The 15,254-nt window shown below is 42.6% G+C and overlaps 2 long non-coding RNA genes across 2 annotated transcripts; both read right to left on the bottom strand.

The window, feature by feature from the left end:
- Window positions 1-978: 978 nt before the first annotated feature.
- Window positions 979-1,812, bottom strand: LOC111607069. Its single transcript, XR_002752297.1, has 3 exons — window positions 1,499-1,812; window positions 1,110-1,410; window positions 979-1,027 (listed from the first exon to the last, which is right to left on the bottom strand). It is a non-coding gene; the product is annotated as an uncharacterized LOC111607069 (long non-coding RNA).
- A 4,310-nt stretch (window positions 1,813-6,122) lies between these two features.
- Window positions 6,123-6,864, bottom strand: LOC111607120. The gene is made up of 3 exons (XR_002752310.1): window positions 6,643-6,864; window positions 6,254-6,554; window positions 6,123-6,171 (listed from the first exon to the last, which is right to left on the bottom strand). It is a non-coding gene; the product is annotated as an uncharacterized LOC111607120 (long non-coding RNA).
- Window positions 6,865-15,254: the final 8,390 nt, after the last annotated feature.

Below are 15,254 nucleotides of genomic sequence, written 5' to 3'. Positions count from 1 at the left end.
CTGCAATTTACATTTACCAACATAACACCCCAAAACCATCAGTACTCCCACATCTGTCCATGTTCCAGCTCACAGCAGTCTTGTCTGGTTGATGCTCATCCATCAAATGCAGCTAACAGAAATGTTGTCTTTCATAGCTTCACATTTCATGGTGTCTTTGTCGCTTTCAGTGATTGATTTGGGAAGGCATCAGTGGGAAAAATACAATATCATCAAGATCAAGGAACATACATTTTTATTTAACAATAAAAATGTGAAAACGTTTACAGATGAGTTAGGTAATAAATTGAATACTAAGCTCTGACCATCTCATGCAGTATTTTAAATAAGAACGAGACCAAGAGATCCGTGGTAACTCTGGAGGAGCTGCAGAGATGCACAGCTCAGGTTGGAGAGTCTGTTAACAACTTATCTATTCATAGTGCACTTTACAATGTAGAGGCTTTAGGCGAGAACAGAACAAAGAAAGAAACTGTATAAAGAAAGCTATCAGAAGTCTCCTTTATAATTTTCCACCAACCATGTATAGGAAAGATGTTGGTTGGTAAACAATAAAACATGGTGGCAGCAACATTGTAATCATGCTGTGGGGATGCTTTTCTTTATCAGGAACAGACAAGCTGATAGCCAGATGGAAGGAGTTAAATACCGGGGAGAATTGGTATAAAACTTCCCAACATCTTAAAAGCAAAGCTATAATGACAAGGTTAGAATGCCTCAGTCAAAGTTCAGACCTTAATTAAATTGAGAATCAGTGGTGAGACGTAAACACTGTTTTTCACAGATTTCTTTCATTCAGTCAACTGAGACTGAGAGAATTTGCAATGAACAAAAAGAAATAGAAAGGTAAATCAAATAATGTTGTAACTGTCATGATGAGTCTATATTTCTAGCCCACATGCAGAACACGACACAGGAGAGCAATATATATATTGTAAGTGAATTTTATTACAACAGCAATATTTGAATGTACTGCAGATTACGGGTCAATCCAGGGGGGGAAAAGGCTCACGGAGTGGTCGGCACACTATAAAGAACACAGCAAGAAGATGGTGAGTTCACAGGGTGTAGGAGACGGGAGTGATGACAGTTAATTGGAGTAATCTTACTTGTTGAACAGGAGTTTGTAGGTTTGGAGGGATAACTGCCGTGCTCGGGGTCCTTGTTTCCTTATGATCCAGGAGGAACAGCGCTTGGCCACAGAGATCCAGAAGGCGGCGAGGGAGTGTTGTCGGGGGGCGGACAGGTAGGTTCGGGCAGGACAGAGACAGAGGAGCGGCACGACTGTCAGTCGGAACCTCCAGGAGGGACTTGCGATCAGCCGGAGGAGGTGAGTCTGGAAACTCGGGTTACCAGTGGGTATGTTCCACGGCGTCACGAGGGGAACCCAGGACGTCTCAGGGAAAACACCTGAAGGCAGGAGACAACAAGGAGAATCACTAAGTGATCAGACACCAAGGAGAAAAACAGAGACTAGCTCAAGGGGGCTCAGAGGTACCGTTACTGGCTAACACTCAGGCATCGAAGTACTGGCAGTCAGCTCCTCTTGTACACCTTGCCTGACGAGCAGATAGATCACAGGTGCGCAGGATGACAACACACCACTCCAGAGAGAGGTGAGTCTGGCGCCATCTGGTGGCTAGATGGTGAGAAGCAGCAAGCCGACTCCCACAAGGAAAACAAAGAACCCCGGAACACGACAGTACCCCCCCCTCAACGGTCGCCACCTGGCGGCCGAGATGAAGAGGAGGGAAGAGACGAGCGGTAATCCGTGATGAGGGAAGGATCTAAAATAAAAGAGCCAGGAACCCAAGAGCGATCCTCCGGACCGTAGCCCTCCCAATCGACGAGGTATTGCCAACCACGACCTCGTCGACGGGAGTCAACGATCCGGCGGACAGAGTAGGCAGGATGGCCATCAATATCTCGGGGGGGGAGGAGGGGGCTCGGTAGGAGGGCAGAGCGTGCTGGTCTGGACGGGCTTTATCTGAGAAACGTGGAAAGTGGGATGAACTCGGAGGGAGGCTGGCAGACTGAGGCGAACAGCGGAGGGATTAATAATGGATTCAACCTCAAAGGGGCCGACAAAACGGGGAGACAATTTTTTGGACATTGACTTTAAAGGAATGTCTCGGGATGATAACCACACCTTCTGGCCGGGAGTGTAGGTGGGAGCCGGAACCCTCTTACGGTCTGCCTGTCGTTTGTTTTGTTCGGCTGTGCTGTTAAGGTTGTGAATTTCCAAATGTTCTGGCAACGACGGATATGGTGGCGGACTGAGGTTACCGAGATGTCTCCCTCTTCGGACGGAAGTAGCGGGGGTTGATAACCTATGGAGGCTTCGAAAGGGGATAAACCAGTTGCGGCAGAGCTAAGGCTGTTATGGGCGTACTCGACCCATGGGAGATACTGACTCCAATCTGACGGATTGGAGGAGGTGAAGCAGCGGAGAGTAGTTTCTAAATCCTGATTAAGTCTCTCGGTTTGGCCATTCGTCTGGGGATGGAAACCAGAAGTGAGAGAAACCCTTGCATGAAGTGCAGTACAGAAATTTTTCCACACCCGGGAAATGAATTGTGGTCCTCGGTCCGATAAGATCTCTAGAGGTATGCCATGCAGGCGGAAAACGTGTTTAATAAGCAACTGGGCCGTTTGAAATGCCGTGGGCAGTTTATGGAGGGGGACAAAGTGGCAGGCCTTAGAAAAACGGTCTACAATGGTTAAGATGGTGGTCATCCCCTTAGAGGGTGGCAATCCTGTGACAAAGTCTAAGGAAATATGAGACCACGGGCGTTTGGGAATAGGTAGCGGCAGTAGGAGACCAGATGGAGGTTGGTGAGATGCCTTATTACGTGAGCAGATCGTACAGGCTAAGACATACTCCTTAACATCTTTATGGATTGAAGACCACCAGAATTTACGGTTGACAAGGGCAATGGTACGACTGATACCTGGGTGGCCCGAGAATTTGGAGGCATGAATCCACTGCAGGAAACGGGCACGGACAGAGGTGGGCACGTAAATCTTAGTAGGTGGGCACGAGTCGGGAGTGGGTTCAGATAGTTGAGCTTGCCTAATAATGTCTTCAATCTCCCAGGTAACCACTGCAACCGTGCAGCTGGGGGGCAGGATAGGGGCGGGAACCTTCTCGGAATCCTCAGGTGAGTGGAGTCGGGAAAGGGCATCCGGCTTGATGTTACGAGACCCTGGACGGTAGGAAATGGAGAGGTTAAATCTGGAGAAGAACAGTGACCAACGTGATTGACGGGGGTTAAGTCTCTTAGCCGACTGCAGGTAAGAGAGGTTCTTGTGATCGGTCCAGACCAGCACCGGATGCTCAGCCCCCTCCAACCAATGCCGCCACTCCTCCAGAGCCAACTTGATGGCCAGAAGCTCTCGATCCCCCACATCATAGTTACGTTCAGGAGGAGATAATCTGCGGGAAAAGAAAGCACAAGGATGAGTCTTGTTGTCTTGGGGGGAGATCTGGGATAACACGGCTCCAACTCCAGTGTCCGAGGCGTCGACCTCAACAATGAACTGTTTGGACGGGTCTGGCTGAATGAGAATGGGAGCATTAGCAAAAAGGTTCTTGAGTTGAGTAAAGGCGGCCTCTGCCTCCGAGGTCCAACTGAATGGAATTTTGGTAGAGGTGAGAGCAGTTAGAGGTAGGGCGGTTTGACTGTAATTACGAATGAATCGGCGATAGAAATTGGCAAAACCCAGGAAGCGCTGGAGTTGTTTACGGGTTTGAGGAGTCGGCCATTCCAATACCGCTCGAATCTTTTCCTCTGTGGGTCTCACCTGTCCGCCCCCAAGTATGAATCCAAGAAACGACACTGATGATTGGTGGAACTCACACTTTTCAGCCTTGATGTATAACTTGTTCTCCAAAAGACGTTGCAGGACCTGGCGAACATGATGCTTGTGATCGTCTAGAGACTTTGAGTAGATCAGAATATCATCCAGATAAACAAACACGAAAACATTTAGAAAATCCCTCAACACGTCATTTACGAGGGCCTGGAAAAAGGCTGGAGCATTAGACAACCCAAAAGGCATCACCAAGTACTCAAAGTGACCTATTGGTGTCTTAAATGCTGTCTTCCATTCATCTCCCTTTCTAATACGGAGTAAATGGTAAGCATTTCTCAAGTCAAGCTTTGAAAAAACTGTTGCCCCATGAACAGGTTCAAAGGCAGAGGATAACAGAGGAAGGGGATATTTATTCTTAACTGTTATGTTATTTAACCCTCTGTAATCGATGCAGGGCCTAAGGGAACCATCTTTCTTACCAACAAAAAAGAATCCTGCTCCCAAAGGAGAGGAGGAAGGGCGGATTATGCCGGCTGCCAGAGATTCTTTAATATATTTCTCCATGGTTTCTCTCTCTGGTCGGGAAATGTTGTAAAGACGGCTTGTAGGTAACGGAGCACCGGGTAGGAGATCTATAGCACAATCGTATGGTCGATGTGGGGGTAATGAGAGAGCCTTGGACTTACTGAATACCGGAGTTAGGTCATGATATTCAGGTGGGATGATCGACAGGTCGGTCAGGTCTGCCTCCTGCGGGTCTGCTGGTGGTGGACCTGGGGGAACAGCTGAGCGGAGACAAGATAAATGACAGGAGGTGGACCAGGATTCGACATGTCTGTCTGTCCAGTTGATTTGAGGGTTATGTTGCTGGAGCCATTTAAAGCCAAGGATGATGGGAGAGTTGGCCATGGGGAAAACAAAAAAAAGAGGTGAGTTCGCTATGATTTCCAGAAATAATGAGATGTAGCGGTTTGGTCTGGTGAGTTATTCGAGGTAGGGTGTTCCCATCAATGGCAGTGACTCGAAGAGGGACAGTGAGTGGCTCGGTCTCGATCGACATTTGCTGAACTAAAGTACAATCAATAAGATTTTGTTCACAGCCTGAATCAACAAGAGCAGACAATGGGAATGATTGATCTTTACAGATCAAGGTGGCAGGTAGTGACAGGCGAGGAGAATCTTTCCTTTGCAAGTGGTCCGCCAGCCTCCTCACTTCCACTGGCGGACCTGGGAGTTTGAACGGACTGGGCATTGGGCGAGAAAGTGCCCTGGGGATCCGCAATACAGGCAGAGACGAGAGGAGATGCGTCTTTGTCGCTCCTCAGGAGTGAGACGTGTCCGACCCACCTGCATGGGCTCAGGATCCTGAGGAGCCTGCGGAGAAGGAATCGCTGGAACAGGTAGAAATCCTCCATGAATCTTAACTAGCGGTTCTCTATGTCTTCTCTCCCTAGTACGAGACCGGATCCTATTATCGAGGCGAATAGTTAGGCTGATCAAATCTTCTAAGGTCTCTGGTTCATCTAGCGTAGCTAGTTCATCTTTTAGAGTTTCGTTAAGAGCGTTAAAATAAACACTCTTCAATGCAGCTGCATTCCAATCAGTTGCTGCAGCTCTTATTCTAAAATCTATAGCAAAATCTGCTACAGTGCGTTGACCCTGTTTAATTCCCATGAGCTCGCGTGAGTTAAATGATTTATCGGAGTCTTGACTGAAAGTTTGTTGGAACTCTTTCAAAAACTCGTCAAACGAGCAGTTATAATTTGCAGGGGAAGGAAATCGGGCCTGAGCCCAGTCTAAGGCCCGCCCGGATAACAGGGACAAAACATAAGCGATTTTAGAGCCATCTTGAAGGAAACTCTGAGGGGAGTGGTTGAAAATAATAGAACATTGCATTAAGAAACCTTTACATCTGCTCAGGTCCCCAGAAAATCTCTCAGGAAGCGGTGGTCGAACCTCGGAAAACGTGGGCTGGACTGATTGGACCGGAGCCGGAACTGGGGCTGGACTTGGAGAAGGAATCTGAGAAGCGGAAGGTTTGAGATAATTGATTATCTCAGCTAACTGCCGGTTAGTTTTGACTTGTCGTGAGCTAAGCTCTCTTAAAGCCGTTTCATGTGATTGTAACTGGGTGTGTTGATCGGACAACGCTCTCCTGATCGCATCTGCTGGGCTTGTTTGCTGGCCTGAGTGTTCTGTCATGATGAGTCTATATTTCTAGCCCACATGCAGAACACGACACAGGAGAGCAATATATATATTGTAAGTGAATTTTATTACAACAGCAATATTTGAATGTACTGCAGATTACGGGTCAATCCAGGGGGGGAAAAGGCTCACGGAGTGGTCGGCACACTATAAAGAACACAGCAAGAAGATGGTGAGTTCACAGGGTGTAGGAGACGGGAGTGATGACAGTTAATTGGAGTAATCTTACTTGTTGAACAGGAGTTTGTAGGTTTGGAGGGATAACTGCCGTGCTCGGGGTCCTTGTTTCCTTATGATCCAGGAGGAACAGCGCTTGGCCACAGAGATCCAGAAGGCGGCGAGGGAGTGTTGTCGGGGGGCGGACAGGTAGGTTCAGGCAGGACAGAGACAGAGGAGCGGCACGACTGTCAGTCGGAACCTCCAGGAGGGACTTGCGATCAGCCGGAGGAGGTGAGTCTGGAAACTCGGGTTACCAGTGGGTATGTTCCACGGCGTCACGAGGGGAACCCAGGACGTCTCAGGGAAAACACCTGAAGGCAGGAGACAACAAGGAGAATCACTAAGTGATCAGACACCAAGGAGAAAAACAGAGACTAGCTCAAGGGGGCTCAGAGGTACCGTTACTGGCTAACACTCAGGCATCGAAGTACTGGCAGTCAGCTCCTCTTGTACACCTTGCCTGACGAGCAGATAGATCACAGGTGCGCAGGATGACAACACACCACTCCAGAGAGAGGTGAGTCTGGCGCCATCTGGTGGCTAGATGGTGAGAAGCAGCAAGCCGACTCCCACAAGGAAAACAAAGAACCCCGGAACACGACAGTAACTCATACAAGTTTCTTCAAAGAGTTGTTGTAGCTCCTGATGGCATAGGTCTGTCTCACATCAGCTCTGAAAAAACTCTGACTGAAGACACTCTGTCGTTGTGTAACAATCTGAAGAAGACGTTGCTCCCAGTGGTCCACAATGATCGTCATTTAAAGCAGAATCCTTTTTCCCCATCATCTCTCGAGGATAGAACCAGCCTTCTTTATCAGATTGTTAAGCTTTCCCTGACTCAGAAGCTGCTGCCCCAACAGATGAGGGCACATCTCTCTAAATTGTCCTTTGGCATGAATGCGTGTGTGTGTGTATTTGTGTGTCTCTGTGATGGGCTCTCCAGTTTGAATCCTGCCTGTTGTCCAAGGACCGCTGGAGATCTGCACCAGCTACCCTTCAAAGAAAATTGGGCTTAGAAAATGGAAGAACAATATAAAACTCTTCTGTGTTTTAGCTATAAAGGTGCCAAAAAACACAATTTGTGACATTTGTTTTATGAAATACAAAAACAAATATAAATGCATAATTTTTGCAAGTAATTTCTAAAAGTAATAATTTTACTGTTTTTTACTGTTTTACTCTTTTTTTAAGGCTACAAATGCATGTTTTTTTTTTGTTTTATAAAAATATTAGACATTCAGTTCAAAAGTAGAGATAAAAATTTGGTTCCATAAAACCAATCATTTAAAAATCCATTTCTTAAAGATCTTTACAAAACTTAAGTTATCTTCTTCAAAGGTTTGTGTGGGTTCTGCAGATGTAGACAATTTTCACTTTGTAGCACAGAGGGTAAAAATGGCAGTAGAAGATTGTAAAGGCTGTTGACCTCTGAACTAAGAACACCGGTCTTAAAGAATCGCTGTGCAGAACCTTGACACATCCATTCTTCCTCTTTTATCAATACTAACTAGATCTGTTGTTTTTATAAAATGCCTTGAATTGACAGTTGTTGTGAGTAGTGTTACTTAAATGATCTAAGCTGAAATTGTCATCAAGTAGGTAAAACCATGATGTGAATAAAAGGGGAATAATAGACAAACAAGCACCGAGGAATGTGTGGAAAGTCTGCATTGTTTGTTAAAGCTGGTTAAATCCTAGTGGGTGGCATGACTCTGAAAAGACAATCCATGTTCTTTTTGATTCTTTTTTGTTTCATACAGCTCAGTTGGGTCCTCATCCAGTGGGGAGGGGGTGTAAGAAAGCTTTGCATTGGTCTAATTTCAAGACGCTCCTGGGATGCTGACACAGTCTGTATTTTCAGGGGTTAGAGGTCCAATCCTAAGTACTTACACAAGACGAGTCATGAAGCTTTTCCATTGAGTTTTCCATAAGCATTAACATATTTACTCTGACTCAGAAATGCCTCTATGAACATTCATAGAACTTGATTTCATAAAAACAAGATGGAAGAGCTAGCTGAACTGTGAATGTTGTTCCTTTCTTTAAAGGTCTTCCTTTAATTTAATAATCCCCATACCTTTCAATTGAACATCAACAGTGTTCACTCTTACTGCACATAGCAGTGAGACAAAGGTCATCGTGTCTCTGCTTTCCAGCACTCCAGTCAGCCCAAAATAAAATCAGCTGTTCCTCAACACACCACTGTGCATATTTTTACTGCTATGCTTCTTTGTTGTTTCTTTGTTCAGTTGACCAGGTTTTTTTTGACAGCTGTTGACCAGACCACAGAGAATGTCACAAATCGTGCAGAAAAACCCACAGTTGGTGCTGTGGAACCTATTTTTCTGTGGAAACACACAACACCGGTTCTAAAACACATCCAGGAACCAACCTGCATTTTTGCAAAAGTCCTATCAATGTACTTATGCTTTGGGCCAGCTCAGCTAAATGACCACCTTAGCGTGTGATCACTGTCTACAGAAGCTTGGGAATGAACCCTTCATTTAATTCAGATGTGCTGAACAAAACTTCAGCTTTGTTTACCTCTAATCAGCTCTTTACAAACACATTAGATTAGCCATCCAGATAAGCTTTAGGTATGCATACAGACTGTGATGTTCCATTTCATTGCAGAACAATGCATGAAAAGATATGCTCTTGAAAGGGCAGTCCCACTCTAATATCTCTTCTATCTCTTTGCCAGAAGGGCAAATAAACCTTGCAGACTTGTTGCTGACAAAGTCTGGATCCTTTTCCATGTTGTTTTAGTTCTTCACAGAAAGACCTGGATTACTGATCCACAATCCATGTTTCCAAGGAACCTTCCCAGCCTAAAAAAATGTGAAAGTGTCTGAAATCTTTGTAAGCCTTTTCATCCACAGTAAAGTTTAGGTTTGGATTGAATGTTCTGGGTAAAAATTCCCAGTCAAAAACACAGTGTTTCTATTTTAGTCCATCTGGGCATCATAATTATTAAAATCCCCTAACTTTCTAATTTTGTATTACAAATCTTAATGTTTCTGTTTCAAAGCCTCTGGAGGTTTATATTTATTTATATGACTCAGTGAAGTATTTTAGCCCTCGAGGGAGCTATTATTAAACTCACCATCTATGGAACAATTAGTTCTCCACATCTAAGTTAAGTTAGCTTCAGTTATTTTATTAAATTAATGTTCAAGCACCTGTCTGAAAAGGACAGCCACACACTTCCCCTGACTCTCACTCTGAGCTTATGGGTTTTATTTGTTGTTTTTATTTCCTCTGTTGGAGTTTTGTGGGCTGCTCCTGTCTGTTTCCACAGACCAGACCAGTGCAGATGTGAAGAACAGCTGCAGGATCAGGCAGTAGGACTAAGGGATGAAGTGAGGGAGGGGGTGAAAGCTGCAATGCAACGTGGCGTTTTTCCATTCTGCCGGGAAATCCAGCTGCTGATGGAGAGGAGGTGTTGTTAGAACATGACTCTCTTCTCTCCTCCCATCTGTTCTGATTGCCTTTTATTTTCCCTTCTCTCCTCTCACACCCTGCTCCCTTTGCCATCTCGTCACTCTCTCATGTACACGTGGCAGCTACGCCTGACTGCTTAAGATATTTAGCAAAATGCTGCAATTACGCTTTATTTTGCCTGCTGCTGTTTTATTGTTTAAGTGCAGCTCTGCAGTTTGAAGTCTGTTCAGATCCTAAAGTCAGTAAGATTAGAGGTGCAATGTGGCCACAAGGCAAAAGGAAGTTCAGGCAACTGTATTAAGCACAGTTAGGCTGTCCAAGCCACGTCAGTGAGTTTAAAGTGAAAATGAAATAGAGAAAAATGAAGACCAGATGAAGCTGGAAGATCATACTGAGAACATCTGCTGAAAATGTCTGATGTTTTTTTTCCTTGTCTTTGCCATCCAGGTCCAGATAGTGACTGGCTGATTGATTTCAGTTTCTAAGAAGGGGAAAGTCTGGAGGATGGTGGCACAATGCCACGTTTTCTCAAAATCAGGTAGTTTTTTTTATTTAAGCTTGACTTTTCTATAAACTAATAAAAAAATGAATTGATTAAATTGATTTATGTTTCCAAACAGTGTGTGATGCTAAGATGGAGCGTATTTTCAAAAAAAAAAAAGAAAAGAAAAGAAATGGGTTTCACAGCATTGGTTTAACTTTTTGGTTCACACATATATTTCTGCAAATTTCTGTGCAAATTTCTGTTTGCATTCTTAAGATAGAAGCTTATTTGTTACCTGTTTGAAATCTAACAATCCAGTGGTCCAAAACATTGAGCAAATTTATTCAGTGTCAGATGTTTTTGCCTAAAGGCATTTTTTTTTGCTACTACAATCCAGAACATAAACATTTTGTGGTTTTGATGATGTGAAGCATGCTGACCAGTTCTTCTAGCCACACCCTGTGATCTAACTGATCCTCTGAGGATGATTCTGGAAACCTGACTGTAGGCGTCCCTTACAAATCCTGGAAACCTGTGGTAGACTCCTCAGCGGCAAGCTCTTGTGGAGTGTGTTGGTGTAATTACAGCCTGAAACCTTCCATCAGGTGGAAGTGTGGCGGCTCTGACAGACTGTTTTCAGGAACGTCTAAATCCCAGACCTCCTTTGAAAACAAAACATGTAGCTACATTTCATCTTCACAGTGTCTCTGCTTAATTCAGGTGTAAAATATAGAAGTTTATAGAATTTTTACAAACTTCTTACTGGATGGTAAATATATCAAGCTTGAAATCATGAAGAATCTTTTCTAAAACTGCTTCATTTTTGAGGTTTCTATGTTAAATTCATTTTTAGCTTGTTTTCATGCAACTGATCTGAGGCAGTGAGAAACAAACATGTCATTTACACCTCAAGGAATGTTCTTATGAGCAAAAATACTCAGAACATTAACATGTGACTTTATTTCTGTGTGCGTTTGTTTAGCAAGAATAACAGGAAGAGAGATTGAAGAAGCAGGCTCAGAGTGAATAAAGGCAAAACATCTATTAAGCAGAAAAGGGCTGTCGCTCTTTTTAGTAGCAAATCATTCTAGGAGCCAGAGGGCCTGAACAGAGGTTAAAAATAGCTTTGAAGTTCTTTGCTGTGTTTAGATTCTTGCTTTGTTCTAAAATTTGAACATTTATGCTGAGGAGAACAAAATTATAAGCATATGTCCGGAATCCTCCTGCATTTTTAAAATAAAAGTACATTTTCAACTTCTTGTTTGATTATGAATGTTTTTAGTCTGTTTTATTTTTGTATTCATGATATGATTTGGTTACCACCAGGTTGTGAACTACTGGAATTTCACCTCAGATAAGAAAACACACAGCAGCTTACATATCGGCATTATTTGTTACACAAAGATGAGACTAAAGCAGCAGGAGGGAAAGAAACAGAAAGGTGCAGTTGATTAAAGGCACTTTAGTATCTGAATATCAGCAGTAAGACAACATCCAAGAACTGCCTGAAAACATCATGAAAGCAAGCAATGCATTTGCATTTCATATTCATTCTGCTTTTAGGTCAGTTGAACCACAGTGTTTTACTCAGGACATCCATTTTCCGCCTGTAGCCCCGGAATCTGCAATTATAATCCTCTGGCATTTTCTATGTTTTTAAGTCTTGGTATAATACATTCATTGTGTATTTCTCTATTTTAATGAGTTTTAGTGAGATGTCAGTCTCACTCACTTCGACACATTACTCTGTCACAGGTTATGTGAAACCACTGTTTTTCCTTCAGTGATGTTGTTTCTATTTATTTTTTAAATTATGTTTCTTCTCTGGTGACTTACTGTAACCCAAGTGAGATGAACAAATTTTAAGGATTTTTTTTGTTGTTCATGATCAATAGATGGTTGTTGTAGGACCCAAATGAAGGACACGGAGCGGGCCAGTGAAGATTTCATGAAAGAATATGGAAAAACAAACTCACAAAAATCAAAGAATGAACTCAAGCTACCCAAACAACTCAACAACCTCAGATCCCAACAGTTCCTTGCAATTAAGATTCTTCAAACATATTTCTTTAGATTCTCACATGTTGATAATTGATGAAAATGTCCAAAAATTGCAGGAAAAATTCAAGTTCACTATGGGTCCATGTCCAACACACAGCATCTAAGCCAGGCACTAAGCTGCAGTCAAAAAATTCTTACATAAAACAGAATAAAATAAGGTTTTGTCTCTTTAGAGGTGAATTCATCAAACTGTACCTTTTTTATCATCAAACTCTACCTGAACTTTCCACGTTCACCTTGTTTACAGTGATTTGCCAAAAGATAAACATCCTTTCAAGAGAAGAAAATCATGTTTGTGTTTGATACATTGTGGGTGGTCCATTGCCTAAACCAGGGGTTCCCAAAGTAGGTCCTCGAGGGCCGGCATCCTGCATGTTTTAGTTCTCTCCATGGTGGTAGTAACAACCTTTCCATGATGTCAATGTTCTTCTTAGGCCTTCCAGTGAAACATCATTTGATCCAGGTACGCTAAACCAGGGAGAGAACTAAAACATGTAGGATGCCGGCCCTCAAGGACCGACTTTGGGCACCACTGACCTAAACATTTTCTAAAGAACCCAAAAGCAGGCTGAAGGACAGAAATTAGGTCAGAAACAACCATTTTAAGCAGAGAAAAAATCTGTTAGGTAATAAAAAAAATTACAACTATATGCCAATGATTGTATAGATTGCACAAAAAAAGAGAGACAGACAAAGAGAGAGGGACTTGGTGTCCAAAAAAAAAAAACCCAAAACAAAATCGGAAGCAAAACAGAATAAATAAAACAAAGGACAGCTGCAAAAACAAGAAGACCCCTTAAATTCTCAAAATAGATTAACTTTAAATGTTATCTTCCCAAATTGGTCTGTTTTTTTTACCTTTTACATATTGATTTTGTTTATGTGTTTATTATACATTTTGCTGATGATGGTCTAGGGAATTGTTTTGATAGACAGAATTCCAGTAATGTAGCTGTTATAATCGGTGTCCTCTTCTCTGCGCTCATGGATGATCCCAGATTAGGAAAAGGTTTTCATCTTTGGAATGCAAATCAAAGGAATCTCTGCATCTGAAACAAGTCAAAACAAGACAGCTGCATGAAGCAGTAAAACATGAAGATAAGAAAAAATACCATGTGGCATTGTGATGTTTTTAGGATTCCCTCAACATTGTGTAGATTCTCATCAACAAAACCTTAGATACAATTGAAACCAGATGTTCATATATCCTTCAGCATTCAGTCACATTCTACAGAAACACTTTTAATAACCTAATTATTTGATTCAGGTGTGTGAGACATCTAAAGTTTTGCAGTCGTCTGCCATCACGGACTGAAGTTTGAAACATGTGACTACAACGACTTTTCCTTATTTAGGTCAGGTATGATTACCAAAATGATTTATTTTTGGTAAATGGCAGAAGAAGGAGCAAGACATAATAGCCTGGACACAAGGCACATTAAAGTCTGATAATACTCCATTTATAACAGTTCATGGTGAAAAGATAAACGATAAGTCTGCCAAAAACAAAATAACTTCATTTAGATGACAAAATATTTTCAAAAATCTCACCTTTTGAACTAAAGAGAAGGTGGTAGCTCTATGAAAAAGAAGTAAATATTAACCATAAAGAATTTCTTTCATCAAGCACAGGATGATTAATTCCACCAAACAGTGAGGCAATCTACAGCTGAGACTCCCACCAAGACGTAAAGCCGCAGAGTCGACTGAGTGTTTGCTCTTGTCCATCAAGCTGCGCGTTTCGCTGACTGGCTGTAACCTTCTGGTGATGGGTGAGTTGGTTTTGGCACACAGGGCAGGATGTGACACCTGTAACTGCACCCTGAGCCACCTTTTCTCAACCTCTGAGATACATACACTGTATGCAGTATCATGATATAATCTTGTACCACCGGTCAACTGAGGATTGTGTGCTCAATACAAAAATACCAGCATTAGAACAGGTACAGTGCATTGCAAAAGTGCGACTACCCCTCAATCATATTAGGACTTGTTGTGATGGGACAACAACACAACATTTGAGCAAAGCTACCATGGTGTAGACCTGAGGGGTTTCAGTAGCAGCATTTCCAATAACCATAAACTTACACAAACTGAAATTATGAAAATAAATTTGCTTAGTGGAAACACAGCAAACTCACATTTTCCGATAAAAAGTTTTTGCACTAGGATAAGGTGGTTTTCCAGCTATGTTGAAATACATGTATTTCTCAAAACTGGAATGGAAATTATTTTTTTTGTATGACACTAATCATGTGACCAACAATCGGATGTTACTACTGGTAAAAAAAGGTGAAGACAACAGGAAGTAGTAGGAGGATGATGTTTTTTGGGAGGGGGGGTTTGTAAATATGCAGCTGGCTCTAGCAGACTCTCACAGCATCGCACAGTTCATAAAAAGGTTGTGTGTCATTTGCATGTGTTGAATCCATAGCTCTTCAGTAAAATCACTGAAAAAAGGAGAGATTGTGAACAATGACGTAATTTTTTGCATTGTCTTAAAATTGTAGTCTGCCTATGGTTTTAGCAATGGGAGCAGATGAAGTGAACAAAGTTCTTCAGTCCGTGTTGGCCAGGTTTCTGAATAAACTGAATAAACAATAAAGCCTTCTCGTTCGGCTCAGCAATTCAAAGTGACAAACTGACGCATTAAATACGCCACTGACAAACGTTGGCGACTCTTTAGCAATTTCTACCACGCCATTTTTTGTGCTCAAAACATCAGTTTTTAAACTCTTTGTTTTCTGTTCAAAAAATTAAAAGCGGTGTGTGAAGTGAACTGAAGCTTTTCTCTGTTTTGTTTTTGAACCTCTTGCACAAGATTGAGAGGAATTCACCTTTCAGTGATGTCAAGGAAATTCATACATTTAAGCTGAAGGTACAGCTTCTCCCTGTGTCACAGGCATTACAATGACACCACATTTGTGTGCGTAAAAGAGTAAGATGAGGAACCCAGTGACGTGCTGACAACCTTGTTATCTGTGGAGTTTGTGCTGTACACAATGAAGCTCTGTTCTCCTCA

Source organism: Xiphophorus maculatus, chromosome 23 (genome assembly GCF_002775205.1).
Source record: "Xiphophorus maculatus strain JP 163 A chromosome 23, X_maculatus-5.0-male, whole genome shotgun sequence".
In the NCBI taxonomy this organism is placed as follows: Eukaryota; Metazoa; Chordata; class Actinopteri; order Cyprinodontiformes; family Poeciliidae; genus Xiphophorus; species Xiphophorus maculatus.
Note: the sequence above shows the minus strand (reverse complement) of the source record. Positions and strands in the feature narration are given on the sequence as shown.